We start from the raw sequence: 19,848 nt of genomic DNA on the forward strand, positions 1-19,848 counted from the left end.
CTCAAAGATCTGGACTCAGGCCAAGCAATCTGTATTTTCTCATGTCCTCAGGTGAAGGTAATGGACACTGACATATGAGAACCACTGGGTGACAGTGCACTGTGCTCTTGTGACCCAGCTTGTGACCCACAAACCCCACAGCCCAACTTCTCCAAATGCCTTTTTTTAATGTATTGCTCTAATTAAAACCAGCCTGATGAGGATATTGCTTTATATTCAGCCTTCTCAAAGAGAGGTCTTAAAAATGTATTCTTATTGTAAAATAAAAAGGAGGTCAAGAAATGCACACAAATCCAAAACTTAACTTAATGAGTTGTTACAAGATGAATACTATGCAGGTCACAGAACTTTGCTGTCACCCTAGATTTCACTCCCTCTGTCCTTCACAAACATAAACCCTCACTTGACAGAACTAACTATTATGCTGACATTTACAGCAATTGCTTTCTTGTGTGTTTTTTTTTATAGTTTTATATCCATATATGCATCCCTAGGCACTAAAATTTACTATTGTTAATTTTCCCCCTAATTTGAGATGTCCTGTAAGTCTCTTTTTAATGTACTGCTTTCTCTTCTATCTTTTTTTTTCTATTTTAGGCTTTAATAAGATGAACCAAGAACAATCCTTACTTTAGGACTATAAAACCCTATTCTTTTTTTATCAATTTTATTTTATTTAAATTTTATTTTTAATTTATATAATTTTACATCATTTTTTAATTTTTTAAAGAGATCTAACTTTAAATGATTAATGAATTATGTAGCACCCTGTTCTGATATTGCAAGGACTCCTGCAAAACAGAGGGTATTTATAAACAGAAAGGGTGGGACAAGGTTACAAGCAAAAGAAAAAAAAAGATTATTTCAGGTAAAGCCACCTTCCTTAAGGGAAGGTGGAAGGGGGGGGTGTCACAGGTGCTAATTAGGAAACTCCAGATTGACTGATTTAGGATTACACTTTTGGGAGAGGCAGAAATTGCAACAATATTAGACATTAAATCTAGGCGAGGACCCAACATAAATGACTCCATTTTGGGTCAGTTTTTTTTTTTTTTTTCCTTCATCTCATTTCTTTCCTTACAGTTTGCATGATGAAAATATTAGATGCTAGGATTTATTATCCAATCTGGGTTTTGCTGACTACATACTCATGATGCAGCATAAGACGTTCCTCTGTCCTTTGCAAATTGCTGTAATCATTGCCATTTAAACACTCTCTTCTTAGCCTTCAGTAGAAGAATAATTTGTGCCTTAAATCCTTTTTGATTTGTACGTGTTAAAGGCTGCCTTTGTATCTCATCATAACATCATATGACATGATGTCACAAAGCATTTTGTACATTTTTTGTACCAGACTGGAACCATCTATTTCGATAACAAGCCCTACTTTCTATTTCTCTGAAATGGGTTATCAAGAATACTATCTGGTACTATAAAAGCTCTTTGTGGCTGGGTAGATTTCTAGGCCTGTCCTGTATGAAGCTAAATGCCTTAGGACTTCATATTGATAACTTTTTTTTTTTCTCATTGCTGTATTGTTTATTTATTCCATGGTTAGAAACGAACATATTCTATGGTTAGACAACTAACATTGCCTAGTTATTACTTATAAATTGGAGCATTTTCAGCTTTTTTTGTAAGTGAAGCTTTCTTTTTTTATTTTTTATTTAAATTTTATTTTTATATTCCCCATACAATTACAACCCCCTTATTTTGACCCCAATCCCTCCTTTCCTAGCCCCCCAACCCCCCATAGAGTGTCTCTGGTTCATAGTTGTTTGTTGATTTTGATATTTTCTTTCGTATAGTTATTCTTTTTCCTGGTCCCTCATTTTAGTTTTCTAGAATCCTGCTATGAGTGAGACCATCCGGTATTTTTCTTTTTCTTTCTGGCTTATTTTGTTGAGCATGATCCCTTCCAGCTCCATCCATGTTGCTGCAAATTGCATGGGTTTATCTTTTTTGAATGCTGAGTAATAGTCCATGGTGTATATGCACCACATCTTCTATAAAGCTTTCACTGGACTTCTTCTCTGAACATCTGTGACTTCTTACTTCCATAGAAAGAATCCCAATGACACAAGGAATTCATATTTAGAATACTTCATAATAACTTATGTGTTTTATGTCACATTGTACACAATACTTTCAGGATATCACATCAATGTTAATACTCTACCAATATGCTTAATACTGATACTCCTACCAATACACGTTTACTGAAAATACCACATGTTTTTACATATTTTCTCCTCTCCCTCACTTTTTTAATAAAATGTATTGTCAGAAAATATAGGTATTTCGGGCCTCCCCAGTGGCGCAGCGGTTGAGCGCTGGGTTGCGAAGCTGCCCGCAGCCTCTACAGAGCCGGTTCGAACCCTGGCCGCCAGGTGAGGGTCCCACATGGCGCGCAGACCTCTCCTGCCACCCGCTGCTCCCCTCAGCAGTGTACTTCGGTCCTTCTGCCTGCTCTGCTCCCCGCTCTGGCTCTGGTGAATTCTCTCACCCTCCCGCGCTTCTGACTGTACCCAGTGCTTGTATAAATAAATAAATAAATCTTTAAAAAAAAAAAGGAAAGAAAATGTAGGTATTTCATACTTATAATTGTTCCCTTTAGTTTTATAATTATATGTTAATGTATAATATATATCCACATCATTCTATATAACATTCTATATTAGATTATATGTATACTAACAACTTATATATGTACACTAATGTATACACATACAAATATTTTTAGAAATGTTATATATATTAATGTGTATAATAATATAAACTACTGTAGCCATTGTCTCCATTTTCTTGTCTCAGTGATTTGCTTAATCCACTGCAGGCAGGCTTGGGTTCTTATTGCCTGCTTAAAAAAAAAAAAAAAACAAACTTTTCAATAATCATCCATTAGCTCCATCTTGCAAAATGAAATGGCAAATTTCCAATGCCAATATTTCTTTTATTTTTTATTATTACTATTTTTTTTTTATTTTTGCATAGAAGAACTGGTGTGTAAGCCAGAGGAGCAGAGGATGAGAGGATTCACCAGAGGCAGTGTGGGGAACAAAACAGGTATATTTACTGAAATACACTACTGAGGGGAGCAGTGGGTGAAGAAAGAGAGGTCTGCTGCGCCATGTGTATTAGCTCCTTGTCGAGGAATGAACTCAGGCCATAGTGGTGATAGTAGTGAGACTTAAAACCCTAGGCCAAGGAAGCAACCAATCCAAATATTTATTGATCTCTCAGCTGCAATGAGCCAACAATCTCTTTCTTCTACTTGGATGGGATGGATGCATTTCAGAATAGCTCACACTCCTGCTTGTTGTCTCTTGACTGACCACTTTTCTCAATGTTTCTTCTTATTTCATACCTCTAAATGTTTTTGGACCTTGAGGCTTTGAAAAAAAGTCCCTTTCTTTCTTCTTCTTTATGATGATCGAACTTGAGCTCTTAACCAGAAAGTCTATAGTAGAATCTCTTCCCTTTCTCCTGGTTAAATCTAACTTCTTAAGAATGGGGGTGGGGGTGGGGTGGGGGAAGACTCAATAACTCTGTAAGATGAAACTATTCCTTTATTTCTCCCAATGCAGGGACAATTGTTTGTACATAGTAAGGGAGGCTATATATTAAGAAATGGATTTAGCTGTCCTTTACATTGAAGTCCCATTTTCATTGATAAGCAGTTTTGTCAGAGGTGATCCTGATGAGGAGCTTTCTGGGGCTCCCTGATAAATTTCCCAGGAAAAAGCAGCAGAGACTGCCATCAGCTTGATGGTACACACACTGCATATTGCCCATCATTTTTAAGTGCCATGTTATGTCACCCCTGGTTTCCACCATTTTTAAAGCAAATTCCATATTCAATGTTCTGAGGTGAAAGGAGTCACTTTTAGAATAATAAGAATTGATACCCTTTATTTTATGCTGGTGGTTATGCTTTAAAAAAATAGTACTTTTTTCTTACATCATTGTTAATTTTTTTTTTAAGATTTATTTATTTATACAAGAATCGGGTACAGGCCAGATGCGCAGGAGGGTGAGAGGATTCACTGGAGACAGAGCGGGGGACAAATCAGGCAGACTTATGAAATACACTGCTGAGGGGAGCAGGGAGCGAGACAGGAGAGGTCTGCCATGCCATGTGGGACCCTCGCCAGCTGACCGGGATTCAACCGGCACTGCAGAGGCTGCGGACAGCTTCACAGCACTGCACTCAACCACCTGCACCACCAGGGGAGGCCCCATTGTTAATTTTTGGAAAACATGATTTCTCCCCTCAGGAGTAGTCACTGCGGTTCTCCCATCACTAAAGCACTCATAGTCCATCCTGCCCTGTTGACACCCCTTCCCCAGGGATTCCCCTGCCCCTCCTGAATCCCTCATATCTATGGTCAGCTTTGAATGTTTGTCTCTGTCTGACCCTTGGTTTGATTTTTCTATATTCCAAGAGATTGATATTTTAAGTCAAACCAGGTAGAAGTGTTAGCCTGAACAAGCATACAGAGGCCAGGTAATCAGAGCAATATTAAAGTCATGCCAAACAATTTGCTTTTTTGTTTTTGTTTGTTTTGTCTTCGTTAAGAAGTAACCATTGGAAGATAATGAGTTGTCTGTGGCTTTCCAAGTTACCTTAGTTCGCTAGCTAGCATTGTCAAAACAAAATACCACAAACTGAGTGACATGAACATCAGACATGTATTGTCTTATCATTCTAGAGCCTAGAAATATGAGATCAAGGAGTTGGCAGGACCATGCTCCCTCTGTAGGAGCTGGGGAAGAATCCATTCAAGGATTGCCTCCTACGGCCTCCCTAGTGGCACAAAGGGTTGAGACTCAACCTATGAAGTTATCTGCAGCAGGAGTTCGATCCCTGGCCAGGGAGCTACCCACAAGGTGCAGCAGACTCACCTGCTGCTCCCCTCAGCAGTATATTTCAGTCACTCTGCCTGTACCGTTCCCCGCTCTGTCTCTGGTGAATCCTCTCACCCTCCACACCTCTGGCCTGTACCCCTGTTCTTGTATGTATAAATAAATAAATCTTAAAAAAAAGGATTGTCTCTTAGTTGCTGGTAGTTCCTTACCTTGTGACAGCACAGCTCTACTTTTCATATGATGTTTTCCTACAGTGCCTGCCTCTGTGCTCAAATGTCCTGTTTTTTATTAGTTCCATTCTACTTTGGTTAATTTTCATGTAAATATTGACACTGTAAATTATTTCCTTATTTCAAAATATGGTCATATTTTGAGGTACTGGGAGAAGAACTTCAATATATGAACTTGGGAGGGATGTATTTCAACCCAAAATATGGATGCTCATCAAAGATACTTTTGTCATCATATGCAATACAAATGTTGCCTCACTGAAGTTGGCCCAGTTTTCTTCTATCATTAGGAAGTGCATCTGCTGTGGGATGGATAGAAAAATCCTGTCAGGGACCCTCTGTAGTCTTGCTGTTTCTATAAATGGCCTGAGTAAGGCAGGGCACAAGGACCGCAATATAACATGCAGCCAGTGCTCACTGCTCATGAAGAAGATCCACGAGGAAGTAAGAGCCAGAACAGAACAGAGAGATGGAGGCTGTGCCTCTTTATCTCCATGGGTGATGCTCAAAAAGCCTCTGTTTTCCTGTCTGGGAGCATTCACCAAAGTTAGGCCAAGAGAAGTCAAAGTAATTTAGATTCAATCTTCTCTCAGAAATGAAATGAACAGAAGTTTTATTAAAAGGAAATGAAGAGGAAATTGAACTTTCATATTTCATTGTGCAATTGCGATGACAAAAAACAATATTCGTGGACAGAAGTTTGAAAGATTGTTATTTATATGTCTTTTCTCCCCCCTTGCATTCACCTACACTCTACTTACTCTTGTCAAAATAGGGGTCAAGACATTTGTTTCCCCTTAAGAGCTGAATCATGGTAATAAAACATGAGTAGCCTAAACTAATGTGTTCTATAATATTTTTAAACACACTTATATTTTCTATACAGAATGAATTTACTTAAAGTAGTTAATAGTGGAAATGGAATAAAAGCCATTATCTTCATATCATTATTAGCTAAACACAGACATAATGTATTTTGGGCCCTTTTTATCTTTTCTTGGGGAAGAGTATATTAGGTTACATCCACAGTGAATAAAATCATAAAGGGATTAGAAATTGCTTTAGCAAATTTTCCTATTGAGTAATCAGAACATGAATTTTTAGGATTACATTTCTATTTAGTTGTGTCATTCTATATAAAGACAGTATGATCGAGCTAGTCTACCTATCACTGAATGATTTAAGAGAAAGGACGTTACTTTCCTCATTTGAGGCTCTCTGGACACTAAAATGTTGGTTTGGATGGCCGTGTTGGGTCCTCATGGTGTAGTGAAGGTTCCTTAATATAGGACATTATGAATGTGTAATGGTTGTGTTGAGAATAGCTGAAGTCCTATTTAGAAGTGGGCACTTGGAACTGCTTTCTCCATAATATTCAGTGTGTTCAGAGAGTTCTCTCATATCCTTTTTCACTATGGAGTTCGTGATATTTCTTAACCAGTGGGGATAGTGGGCTGCATCATTATTAGGTGAGGCCGTGCTAATAAATGACCTTAGCCATGAAGGCTTAGTTAAATAAAAAAACGATCACTTATCCTACCTGTCCCACATAGGTGAGTAGGAACTTTCCTCCATGCATTACTCAGGAAACTAGGCAGATAAAGATTTCACCTATATAGCTACACTTTAAGTTATCACAGCAAAGGGAGGGTAATACTGGAAGGATACTGGAAAAATGCATGTGAAGTTTCCCCATCACAGCTCCCAGGTGATACACATCCGTTGCAATCACATTGATGGGTTAGAATTAGTCACATGCAACTAACTAATTTCAATGAGCTTAGAAATCTTGGGATTGTTTAGTGACTGGTAATGTGGATCCAGGTTCTCTACACACAATGAGCTTTAGTGTTGCTGGTGGCTGAATTTTCAAGTGGTTGGCAATGCTGGAATGGGGAAAGGATGCAAGGGAAACTGGAACACCACATGGAATGAGGTAAGAGGTTAGGAAAGAAGAAATGGGGAAGAGCCTTTAGTGTAAAAAAGTTATAATTTGGGCCTCTCTGATGGTGCAGGGGTAAAAGTCTCAGCACTATCAGACTATTGCCAGCCACTACGGCCTGTGTTCAATCCCCAGCCAGGGAGCTGACCCACATGGTGCAGCAGACCTCTCCTGCCTCAGCAGTGTATTTCAGTGGATCTGCCTGTTCTGCTCCCCAATCTGTCTCTGGTGAGTCCTCTCGCTCCCGCACCTCTGGCCCATACCCCAGCTCTTGTATGCATAAATAAATAAAAACAAATCGTTATAAAAACAGCTATGATTTGGGAAGGTTATTCAGGAGTCAGTTCATTTCCTTGACTGCCCAACTAAGTGTTTATTACATCTTCAACTCTGTGTCCTTTTTATTATAATTTTCATATCCATAGGCTCTATATTTATAATAAGAACATCACCTTAGCAAGGTGGAAGAATAGATGCTTGGAGGGAAGAATCAAAGAACTAACATTTATTTTAGAGAACTCTGTCAGTTGATATTATTGCCTTCTAATTAATTAAAGGGTTATTTCTGAGAGGGCACTAGCTAGCAGTGGCTCTCAATGCAAGGAGGGACTAGCAAAGAGGAATGGATTTGCATTAAAGCAGAAGAGATTGAGGTCTTTAGCAGAGGAATTCTGCCCTTGAATATAATAAATGCTGAAGATGGTTAGCAATGGGCAGGGATGGAGGGCTGTATATTCCTAAAGAGTGGAGGGTCTGAAATTTAGCACTGAGTGTCCTTAAATTGTCATCTAGTCCATCTCCTTGATTTTATTGCTGGAATATAAACACCAGAAGAATTCATTTCATAGAGCGTTAATAGGTGTTCTTGGAAAATAGCATTCTGTGGATAATTAAGTTCAGGAAATGCTGCTTCAACAAAGTTAAGGAGTTATGTGTGCTGCAGGGCTCCTTCCAGTCTTTAGTAACTAGAAAAGAGGAATGGATTTGCATTAAAGCAGAAGAGATTGAGTATGTTAATTCACACAGCTATTCTCCAGGAGAAGGGCAGAGTGAGGAATCGTTCCTCAAGATCTGACCATAGTGCATGATTTTGTTTAGTGTCAAATAATGTCCGTGGTGAAATGTGTTTTAGAAATACTGAAATAGAGTCATTTTTTCTTGAGAATTTAAACAGGAAAGTTTTTGTTAGAAAGGGGATGCACCTATAATCTTTTCTCCCACTCGACTTCATTAATGTCAGCAGTTCAAATATCAAGCCCAGGAATAGTTTTCTTAGAGGTAATCTTATCTATATCACTTAGCAGCTTTTTGCTTTCTTGGTCTTTGGGTTCACAGTGGGAATTTAAACCTCACCGAAATTGCAACCTTCAGCCTAGCCTTTTACTGTTGTCTGCTTGGAGATCCATTTAGTCTGTGTGTGGTGTGTAATGTGGGAGGATGTTCTCGCTGGCACCTGCGGAATTCTGCTGCTCTTCAGTTCCCTCTCTATTAGGATGGTTTTGTATTTAGGCAAAACTAAGATGAAAAGAGGCATGAAAACACAACCTCGGAGAGTTCTGTTCTAATCACCAACCTTGGGAGCCTCTTTCATTTCTGCAGCTATGGTGGGATAGCATCTTAGAAACAAATTTAGTGGTATTTGCTCTGGATGGAACCTCTGCTTCTTATACATAAATCTGATATTGGAAAGCTACCATGATCACAAACTATAAATAAATAAATAAACACAGGGCTTTGCATGTGTATAATAATATCACTCTTAGTAAAAAGGCCCCACTTTTCAGAGCCACAATTCTTCATGGGCATATCCTGATCATCATGACTCTGACAGAAGACACTGAAAGGATACAAGGGGATCTGACATTTTTAAGTTAAGAATACATCGATGAAAATGCAGAATGAAAGTCACTTTGTGTCCAGACAGTAGTTTATTTTCTCTGATCGCTTTGAAAAGTAGAAAGCTGCTACAGAAATGACCTTCTGACATGCTCTCATACTGAGCTCATTTTTGAGAACCTGGAAGCATTAAGTTTTAGTTAAAATTAAAATTCAATAAAGGTCAGTTCTCTAGTCTATGAAAGAGAAATCAGAGCATAAGGATAGCTGAGTAGATCCCACCAATATGACCTATAGCCGTTAACAATAATAATTTCCATGACTGGGCAAGAGGAAACCAAGGACTTGGGTGAACAAAATGGTGCCACTTTTAATAAAAAGAAGGGGGAAATAGGGAAAATGAACATCCATTGTTAAAATAATTAAATATCTTTCTTCCTGGTATTATGTCTGGTGTAACTATCTATGGTTATTTTCATTTTTATTGAAGGAACTCAGCTTGTATTTGTGGTTAATAATATTAGGGATTTTCAGATATATTTTAGTAACACTTTTTACTGGAATGGTTTTTCAATCAGTGTGGAGAACTGGAGCAGAACTTAGAACTTTTTGCATTTATTGAAAATTGAAAACTAGCTGGAATGTGAATGTCAACACAGATTACTGGGTCTATTTGGATCTACTAACAAATGTCACTAAATCACTTTGCATACCTTTGAAGTAAGAGGATGCAGAAGGTGGGTTTTGTTCTTTGGTTTTGTTTTAGTATGCAAGCAAGTGGAACAAATGTGTGTATGTGTGAGCATTGGGTAACACATGTGTGGCCTGGTGCAAAATAAGTGTGAAGTGATCTGGATATTTCCATGTAAATATCATGTTTGACTTAAATTACAGACACATGTTGAGACATACAGAGGAAGTGGATACATCATTGATATTTGTAAGGATCTGTATTTTAAGAAATTAGAATATCATGAAGAGTATTGAAAACAAATGCAATAATAATAAACCTACATTCTCCTCTGCTAACCATTATCATATTTCTATGAAGGGAGCACTATTATACCCTTTTGCAGATTGAAAAAGTGAGGCCTTTAATTTAAACTTCCTTTGAAAATCCATACATTTAGTAAGCATTGAAATTTGGATAAGATTTTCCATAAATACCATGGATAGTGAAGTGGACTGCAGTTTCCTGATTAGACAGAAAATAAAAACTCTGGTGTATGTGGCATTTTAAGATGTCACAGGTCATTTCTTCCACCCAACAGAGAGATGCTGGTTTAACATTTTCCTGTACATAATGTGCACACAGTCATTTTAATATTGAGCTAAGTTTCAGTTTATTTTTACCAAGGACATTGAAAACAAGCTCTGACATGAAGCAGGGGATTGTCTCACTCCATCATACAGCTGCTAACAACCATGTTTCTTCATGGTGGATCTTAAGGATCTTTGAGACACCAATTGTTGCTGCATCTAGAGTGTTTTATATTTTTATTTAATCACTATTCCTAGTATTGATGGTGAGTCACTCTCTTCTTCATTCCAGAACCAAACTTGGGTTCAGCATGGAGGGAAGATGGGGAGAGCACAGGTCCTGAGCTTCACATCTTCCTCTTGATCTGCTGCATATGGACTCCCTTTGCCCTGCAGGTGGAGTCCCTCACTGGCACTCACTGACATTTCTCTGACTCCACTGAAGATGAATTCCATGAGACAGGGCTGGTTTTACCTGTTTGCTTGATTTTCTGCTAAATCCCTAGTACTTAGAAGATTACCTGACTCAGAGTAGGGATCCAAATAATTCCAACCGAATGAAGGAATCATCCCCTTACTAGCTGCAATTCTGGTCACACCCAGACTCCCTTCATGTAGAACACTTCAGAACCAGAACATGTAGGGCCTTATGACATGTTCCATCATTCGCCTCACTTCAGATTTTGCTGCTTCTCATGAAACAGACAGAATACATTCCTTTTACCTTTCCCAAGTCAGAAATAAAAATTGCAGTACTCCTACCAATGTATATAATTTAACTTTTTCTCTATTTTCAAATGACAATTCCTTCTCTTGCTAATTCTTACCAGTAAGAAGCACCTGAACAAATGAAATTCTTTTTTCAAAAGCATTTTTCAACTTTAGCTTGAAACAGTAACCAGAAATAAATGATAGAAATATATTTTTCATGTTTATATTTTCTCCTCAAAAAAGCAATATAGTTATACCATAGACATTTTAGATAGTAAAATGATAAACAGCCTGCATAATTATATCTTCCAGAGATTTTGCATGATTATGGTGTCTATTCTTTCCTAAACCCCTCTCTTTTCTATCTATACACACAAACACACACACACACACAGACACTACACATAGAAAATTGCATATGTGTTTTAGTAAATTTCCCCCCTTCCAAACACAAAATATTTTACTACACAAATTTTCCCCTGGGAGTTTCACATCATGATACACTAAGAGGATATGATATGAACTTGTCTGTTCCAAACACAATGAAACACTGGACATAATTTTACAAAACCAGAGAGAGCAGAGTGGTCAAAGAGATAGCAAGGATATTAGAATGCGAGAAAGATCCAGATTAAAACTGGAAACCACGATCTTGAAATTCAGAGTAACCTGTTGACATAAGAGATGCAGCCTTGGGCTCCCGTGATTCAGAGACATGGAGGGCAGAGAGGGTACACACAGAAAAGACACAATCTACGTGAATAAAGAACTGCAGTTTCCACCACTGACATGATGAAGAAAATTTCTGCCCAAATCTCTCAGAATATGAATTTTTACCCTTCCCCTCCATGAAGATCTGAAAATCCTATGCTTGCACAATATATTTGTATGGCCTAAGTTTTCCAAACTCATGTGGTGTCAATATCCCTTGACAATATATTTACATAAAGAGTAGTGCCAGATCTCAGCAAACATGAGCCTTAGTTTTAGGGACTCATCTATAACACAGGGTGTCAGATACTCCCACCCAAGACCAGAATCTCTCTTATTTTTTAAAATTTATTTATTTATTTAAATATTATTTTATTTTATATAATTCTCACATCTTTTTTCATCTTTGCACAATGTATGCATTTTCATTTTGATTATATTCCTCATACAATTGCACCTCTCCCCTTATTTTGACTGTAGTCCTTCCTTCCCCCCCCCACTGTAGTGTGTCTCTGGTTTATAGTTGCTTGTTGATTTTGATCTTTACTTTGTATTGATTAGTCTTTTTCCTGGTCTCTTATTTAGGTTTTCTAAATTCCTGCTATGAGTGAGACCATCTGGTATTTTCTTTCTCTTTCTGGCTTATTTCGCTGAGCATGATCCCTTCCAGCTCCATCTATGTTGCTGCAAACTGCATGTGTTTATCTTTTTTGATTGCTGAGTAATATTCCATTGTGTATATGTACCACATCTTCTTGATCCAGTCATCTATTTTTGGGCATTTGGGTTGCTTCCATAGCTTAGCTATTGTAAATAGTGCTGAACACAAAGAGAAACCCCACCAACTGGGAGAGAATTTTTGCACATAACACTAACGATAAAGGACTGATCACAAAAATCTACAAAGAGCTGATGAGACTCAGCAACAACAAAGAAAATAATCCAGTCAAAAAATGGGCAGAAGAGCTAAAAAGAAACGTCTCTGAAGAAGAAATGCAAATGGCCAACAGGCATATGAAAAAATGTTCAACATCACTTGTAATCAGGGAAATGCAAATCGAAACTACAATGAGATACCATCTCACACCAGTGAGAATGGCACATATTAAAAAAAAAAAACTAGCAACAACAATTGTTGGCGAGATTGTGGAGAAAAAGGAACTCTCCTGCACTGTTGGTGGGAGTGCAAACTGGTCCAACCACTATGGAGAGCTGTGTGGAGATTTCTGGACCTACTAAACACAGAGCTTCCATATGATCCAGCAATTCCACTCCTAGGTATTTACCCAAAGGACACAGAAACAGTAATTACAAAGGGTACCTGCACCCCTATGTTTATAGCAGCAGATTCTCTCTTAAAAGGAGCTTAGAGTTCATAAATACAGAGCAAAAGAAGAAATCACACTCCTTGAAAGAGAGCTGCATATGCAAGTGACAGGAACATGAGCACCAGTGTTGTACCCAGACCATTGGACCTGGTGCATCTTTCTAACAATTTTTATAGCTTATGTCACATAATTATTCTTAATAATAGTCATGAGATCTCATGATAATGGTCCTAGCTAGTGAAGGCATTGAACCAATGAAACTTGTATTTCATTAAGCTTCCTCTATGGAATCAATCCCCATGGAAAATAAAATAAATTTAATAATGCATAAAATGAAAAAAATAAAGGATTGATTTAATTGCATTAATGTCTTTTTTTTTTTTGAATGAGTGGAAAAGACCTCAAAGAAATACTTCCCAGGAAGAGCAGTCAAAGGTTCACAGAATGATGTGACATTGCATGTAGAATTGAAGTAGCTAAAGCTGTTTCTGTGTCTTTACTATCTCTGCACTATTTTTATTTAGTTTTGAACCTGGATTTGCACTCAGGAATACAAAGCACTACAGGGTTAGAAAACCAATAAAATTGAAAGAGAGAACAAAAAATATTCTGAGCCCTCAGAGCTTGCTTTCTATACAAATGTGTGTAGCTAAGGTAAAAGGAGGTACACCAGGTACGTGAACTCTGAATTAACTTTCATGTGTAATATAATGTTCATTAAAAGATAAGTAATAAAAATGCCCAAATTTAAACTTTTGTGTGTGAGTGTGTAAAGTAATTAAAACTCAACATTAATTGCAACAGTAGTTTAGAACTTAAACCTCCTTTTCATGGAGGAATGACTTCTATAATTTGTATTGATTAGAATTTTAAGTATATGGTGATAAAAATACACTGAGTTATCCTTATTTAAAGATATCCTTATTTAAAGATATTATTCATCAACTAGATCCAATATATTAGCCTAGGTACACCACTGACTAGTATATCAAAACTTGAATTAATAGAGCAAAATGAAGTGAAAATAAAAGTAGTAAAAAATAATAATCACCTTTCGTCTCTTCACTGCAATTATTGACATTGTTGTTTTTTTAAATTATTCCAAATATTAGACAAAAATTAATTGTAAGAAGTTAGGGAATTATTAGGATTAAAATGTTCTAAAGGACCTTGAATTTTTTGAAAGGAAAATTGAGAACCTAGTTGGCTACAAGTGTACTTGACATATACTTAGCACATATAAATGTCAAAGATAAGGGTAATCACTTAAAACATGAAAGTACAATAAAAGAAGAATTGGAAAAAAAAGTTATTAAAATAAACAAAAATGTATAGTAAAGAAAGCCAGGCAAGTAGAATAAACATTTTCATAGAAAAGACATATGATGTACACTTGAAACCTGTATTATAAACCAAAGTTGCTTTGGTATATAGAAAAATAAAACAAAGAGACAGATAAAAACAAACCAAAAACAAACCCTAGAAATCTGACTGTATAGTCAAGGTTCTCAGAGGGCCAGGGTGGGAATAAAGGCAGGGAGAGATCCTGATGGACCATGTTGGAGGACTATGGATGCCTTGGGGATGGATGTGGTTTTGCAACACACAGCTGAAGTGAACCTGTAACTATGAATTACATACAGTGTTCTAAACTGATGACAACTCAATATAAAAAGACAAAAATAATTTTTAACAAAATATTAAATATATGGAAGAATTAAATCTTTATCAGTAAATGGCCAAAAGCAAACAGTCTAGCAAATAGTAAATATAGGTATTTTAATTATAGCACATGCTATTTATAAATTATTTAGAGCAACAATTATTTTAAGGATACTGATAACTGGAAAAATTTGCAAGAAAAAATAACTTATAGCCAACGTATATGTCCCTGTATCATTGGAAAAATCCCAGAACAGTAAAGAAAAATAAACAAATCCATTTTCATTGCCAATTCCTATGAAAAAGATATGACCTAAAATGTCCAGTTAAGATTTAAGATCCTCAATCTGATAGAATGCTGAAACAATGAATGCATGTCTCTTATGTAACAAATTGACTTACATACAAGCTGCACAGAAATTCTGAATGAAGAGCAAATTACAAATCAACAAAATTCTTTTTAATTAAAAACATATTTTTGGACATACAAAATAATACTAAGTACAAATTAAGATTTTTTTGAATTATAAAAAATATGCCATCTACTAAAATGTGTGTACTGCAACTAGTGAAGAATTTGGAGGGCATTATGCAGGCTTAAGTGTGAAGTAGGAGGAAAAAACAATAGAAATTAATGGCAAGTATTCAATTCAAGATGCTAATAATAGAATAGTAGTCTACACTTCAAAGAGGAGTATTTAAATATAAAAGGAGAATATTAATGAACCTCTGAAGAGAAAAAATGAATATCACTAACAGTAGAAATTGGCTTCATGAAATTTCAAAATAGAAAATAATAAATGGGCAGTGGTAATGAGCATGGTGAATAAAATCTGTAAATAAGGAGAACTATAAATCTCTATATAATCAATATTTTTTTAAGTATAAGAAAAATTTCCCATGTCATTGGATATTGTTCACAAATAACATTAACTGATTATTACATGCTATTAACTTGCAGAATAGTGGCAGGACTACCTAGCAAAACATTAAGAGCCTGTATAACAGAAATCAGCCATACCCTTACCATTCCCCTAGTTCAAGCTAAAAGAGAATCTTCTCACCAGACTCTTGTAATAGAAAAGAGAGAAATGATAGTAATCATTCTTGCTCTTCACTTGTCTACTCCAATCCTGTAATAGTAACAGGTAACTAAGGGACATTTTTTATTGTTTAAAGGTAACAGTGAATATTTTTTAGCAGAGGGGCATTGCTGCTAACTAATGAGAAAATAATAATTTATCTTAGGACATAACTTCACTGTTTTGTATTAACTTCTCCTGGCCCTCAACATTCCACATCTTTCTCTCTTTTGCTAACTCTATTTGCTATTCAAACGGTAAAATCTGGACTGAGTTATATCTCAAGACATCACTACCTGGTTGATAAAAACCCTACTTTAATCAGAAGTTTCTCTAAATTGGTGCTACTGTTTAGGTCAGTGTGTTACATCATAATTGGTGAGTAATTGTTCAAGGAAACAAAACAATGTAGCAAAAGCTGGTGGGAAAATTCCTTATAAATCAGTGAGCACTGGGTGTCCCTGGTGGTGCAAGTGGGTGAAGTAGCAACATTATGAAGCTATCAGCAGCAGACCTCTTCTGTCTCGCCCGCTCCTCGAGGACCCTCAGCAGTATTTTTCAGTAGAACCACCTGTTCTCCCCACTCTGTTTCTGTTGAATCACCTGCCCGCCCCCCGACCCCATACCTGTGGCCTATACCCCAGCTATTGCAGGCATAAATAAATAAATAAATATATATATATATATATATATATTTTTTTTTTTGTGGGACCCTCGCCGGCGGCCGGGGAATGATGGGCGCTGCAGAGGCTGCGGGCAGCCTTGCAACCCAGCGCTCAACAGCTGCACCACCAGGGGAGGCCCCATAAATAAATTTTTAAAACAATAAATAAGTGAGCACCTACTTTTATTTTCCCCTTCCCCAACTCTTTAGTAGGCCAAGTTTAGATAATGAAGAAAAGACCATTATACTTCTTTATAAAAACCTCTGATATAATTATTTTTGAAAATCTTCACCCAATGATGGATTTTCACATTGGTTGTAACATCTTGCTATTATGAAAATTCTGTAATAGACATACATGTAATTTTATTCATCACCTCTAATATCCCTCTTGTAATATACTTAAATAACTAATAAATCAAAGGGAGTGAAGAATTTTAAGGATTCAAGTACATAGTATTTTATTAATATTCATTAAAAACTTCTAATTTATGCAACCTACCAGTAGAATTTGAATTATCCATCTCATTTCAGCCACATGAACTTGACAAGTCAAATATTATTTTTCTTATCTAAGTAGATAAATATGGCATCTAACTGTTGTTTTAATTTATTTTACTAGTTAGACTATTTTGCTTTTAAAATGACATTATTTCTTTGCTTGTCTATTTTCCTTTTTTTAAAAGATTTATTTATTTATTTATACAAGAACTGGGGTACAGGCCAGAGGCATGGGAGGTAAGAGAATTCACCAGAGACAGAGCAGGGAGCAGAACAGGCAGAATGAGTGAAATACATTGCTGAGGGGAGCAGCCGGCGAGGCAGGAGAGGTCTGCCCCACCATGGGGGTCTCTCCCTGGCCGGCTGGGAATCGAACCCACGCTGCAGAGGATGTGGACAGATTCACAGCATAGCACTCAACCCTATGCGCCACTGGGGGGGCCCTTGCTTATCTATTTTCTATGCATTTACACACTCTTCTAGTGTAGTATTAACAGTTTATCCTATTGATGGACGTGCTTATTTTTATATTAAAGCTTTGAATCTGTTGCCTTATGGTTTATTAATATTATAAGTCAGTGCTTTGTTGTTTAATTTTTCTTATAATACATTCATACTTGTTTTTATTTTGTGATTTTCAATACTATGTACTCTAACAAAATGTCATCTTGATATTGGTTAAATATTCACCTTTATGGCCTTCTTATTTTATTTCACTGTTTTGGTTGTGTACATTTAATTGTATAATCAATATAATTCATATTTGTGTCATAAGTGAAGTGACAGAAATTAATTCTTTTTTTAACAGTGGACTTAATTTTTATTGCATTGAAATGATAGTTAAGACATTTTCTATTATATGCATAATGCAGGTATGTCAAATTATTGTCACATATATATTTCTTGACAGTTTTAATTTCCTCAAGAACTCATGTAATTTTAATGTTTCTTTGAGTGACCTGAAGGATTCTAAAATCTGGCCATTTTGAGTTCGTGGTCACAAGTCTCTTAAAACTACATGTGCCATAGAAATGTATTATGAATTCAGGACGTGTTTTCTTGTTTGGAAAGGTGCACTCACAACTACTATGAATCAGTGGCCACAGATGGAATGTTCTTGATTACGTTTTAAAATCTTTCAGGGTCATTCTACATGATTTCATGCCAAATAACATCCACTTTCAGTCCATTTCATACTGATAAAGGTTTCCTGGTAAACAGATTTTTTTTTTCCCCTTCAGTTTACCTGAGAAGAACTTCTTCTATTCTGGGTGCTTTGAATTGTTTAGGTAAGCTCATATGTATATGGACATAATGGATGGTAATGATTGTGGAATGAAGGGCAAGATTTACAGTTGGAAAATTGATTGGAAAATAGAAGTTACTGGATATTTAAAGCTTAAGTTAATGCATGAAAAAAGCATTCAGGTCCTACCTGTGGGGACAAATAGAATGTGAGGTTCAGGTCTTCCTAAATCATCTGTTTCACGGGCTCAAAGTAAATGCTGACAGGTCATTATTAGCACAGGCACTGGGACCAATCTGATCGGTTAGATCCTGCCTGTGTCACTTGAGAGCTGTTTAAGTGCTTAAAAAGTGCCTGCACATATCAAGGACACAGTAGGAATCGTAATGATAGTAATAAGAATTTTTATCTCCTGCATCAATATTTTTCCATCTCACAGCTATTATCTGTGGTCATGTGTTTGGTCTCCTTCCACATTCAGCCCACTACTATTCTGGTAAAAATCTGTGCTCTTTTTGTCTACATTTCTCATCTTATCACTTACTCATTCCTTTATTCACTCGTTCATTTACTCCTTAATAAACTCAGTTTTCATCACAAATTTACTGAGGATCTGCTGTGCTTATGGTATTGGTGATTTGTGAAAACCATCAATGAAATCTTTGCCTTCTTAAAATGGATGTCAATTATATTGTCACATCACTAGGGCTAAGGCAGTCAACTTTAGGAATGCTCTGCAGACACTTAGGAGAGGCACTATAGTGGTCTTCATAGTCATGGCATGTTTTCTGGAGGAAATGACTTGGGAAGAGAGACCCAGAAATGTATTGATATTGGACAAGTTTGGAGAGGGGCGAGGGGTTATGGTAGTGACAATATTGTTTGAAAATGGAACAGCAGGTACAAAAACATTGCATTAGTCATAGGATGTGTGTGTGTGTGTACGTGTGTGTGTATTTATGGGGGAGATGGTTTATATATATATATATATATATATATATATATATATATATATGGAATTAGCTCACTGGATTATGTTGAACGACAAGTTTGAAATCTGCATGGCAGACTAGAAATTGGGGTCAGAGTTAATGCTGCAGTGTGGAATCCAAATTCTGCAGGGCAGCTGACTGATCACTTGAAAACTAAGGTAAGAATTTTATGTTGCAGTCTTGAGGAGAATTCCTTCCTCATTTGACAAACTGTTTTAAGGCTTTCAATTGATTTGATAATTTATTATGGATGCCAATCTGCTTTACATAAGGTCAACTGATTATAAATGTTAATATAGCTAAAAATACTTTTATGGAAATGTCTAGACTAGTGTTTGATCAAATAGCTGGGCACTATACTCTAGTCAAAGTGACTCCCACAAAATTAACTATCACAGATATCAAGAGAGCATCACGTTCTATGATTCTGAAAGAGGTCCAAGGTACCTGGAGAATAAAAATAAGGCAACTGTGAATACAGAGACTCAGACAAAAGACAGCCTTCTTAGGTAATCAGGTGCTGACTCTCAATCCTCACTGTGTGGCTTTTGATATTTGCTCTACCCCAGTGGAAAGTGGCTAAATAGTCTCAAAGAAGATGATTATATTTTTTGGCCTTCTGGTTCCATTTTCTTCCTTGCATCAGCCATACACTGTTAATTTCCTTCCTTAAATGACATAACTGAGTGTTCTCATACACAGTAACACTACATTTAAATATGCAGCTCAACATTAATAATATTAAAATAAGTAAATTCTGTATTTTTGCATATCTATATTTGCAAAGGCATAAGATTACTTTTGGTTCTGAGGT

The sequence above is a fragment of the Talpa occidentalis genome, unplaced genomic scaffold (genome assembly GCF_014898055.3).
Source record: "Talpa occidentalis isolate TD23 unplaced genomic scaffold, MPIMG_talOcc4v2.1 talOcc4.17, whole genome shotgun sequence".
Lineage (NCBI taxonomy): Eukaryota > Metazoa > Chordata > Mammalia > Eulipotyphla > Talpidae > Talpa > Talpa occidentalis.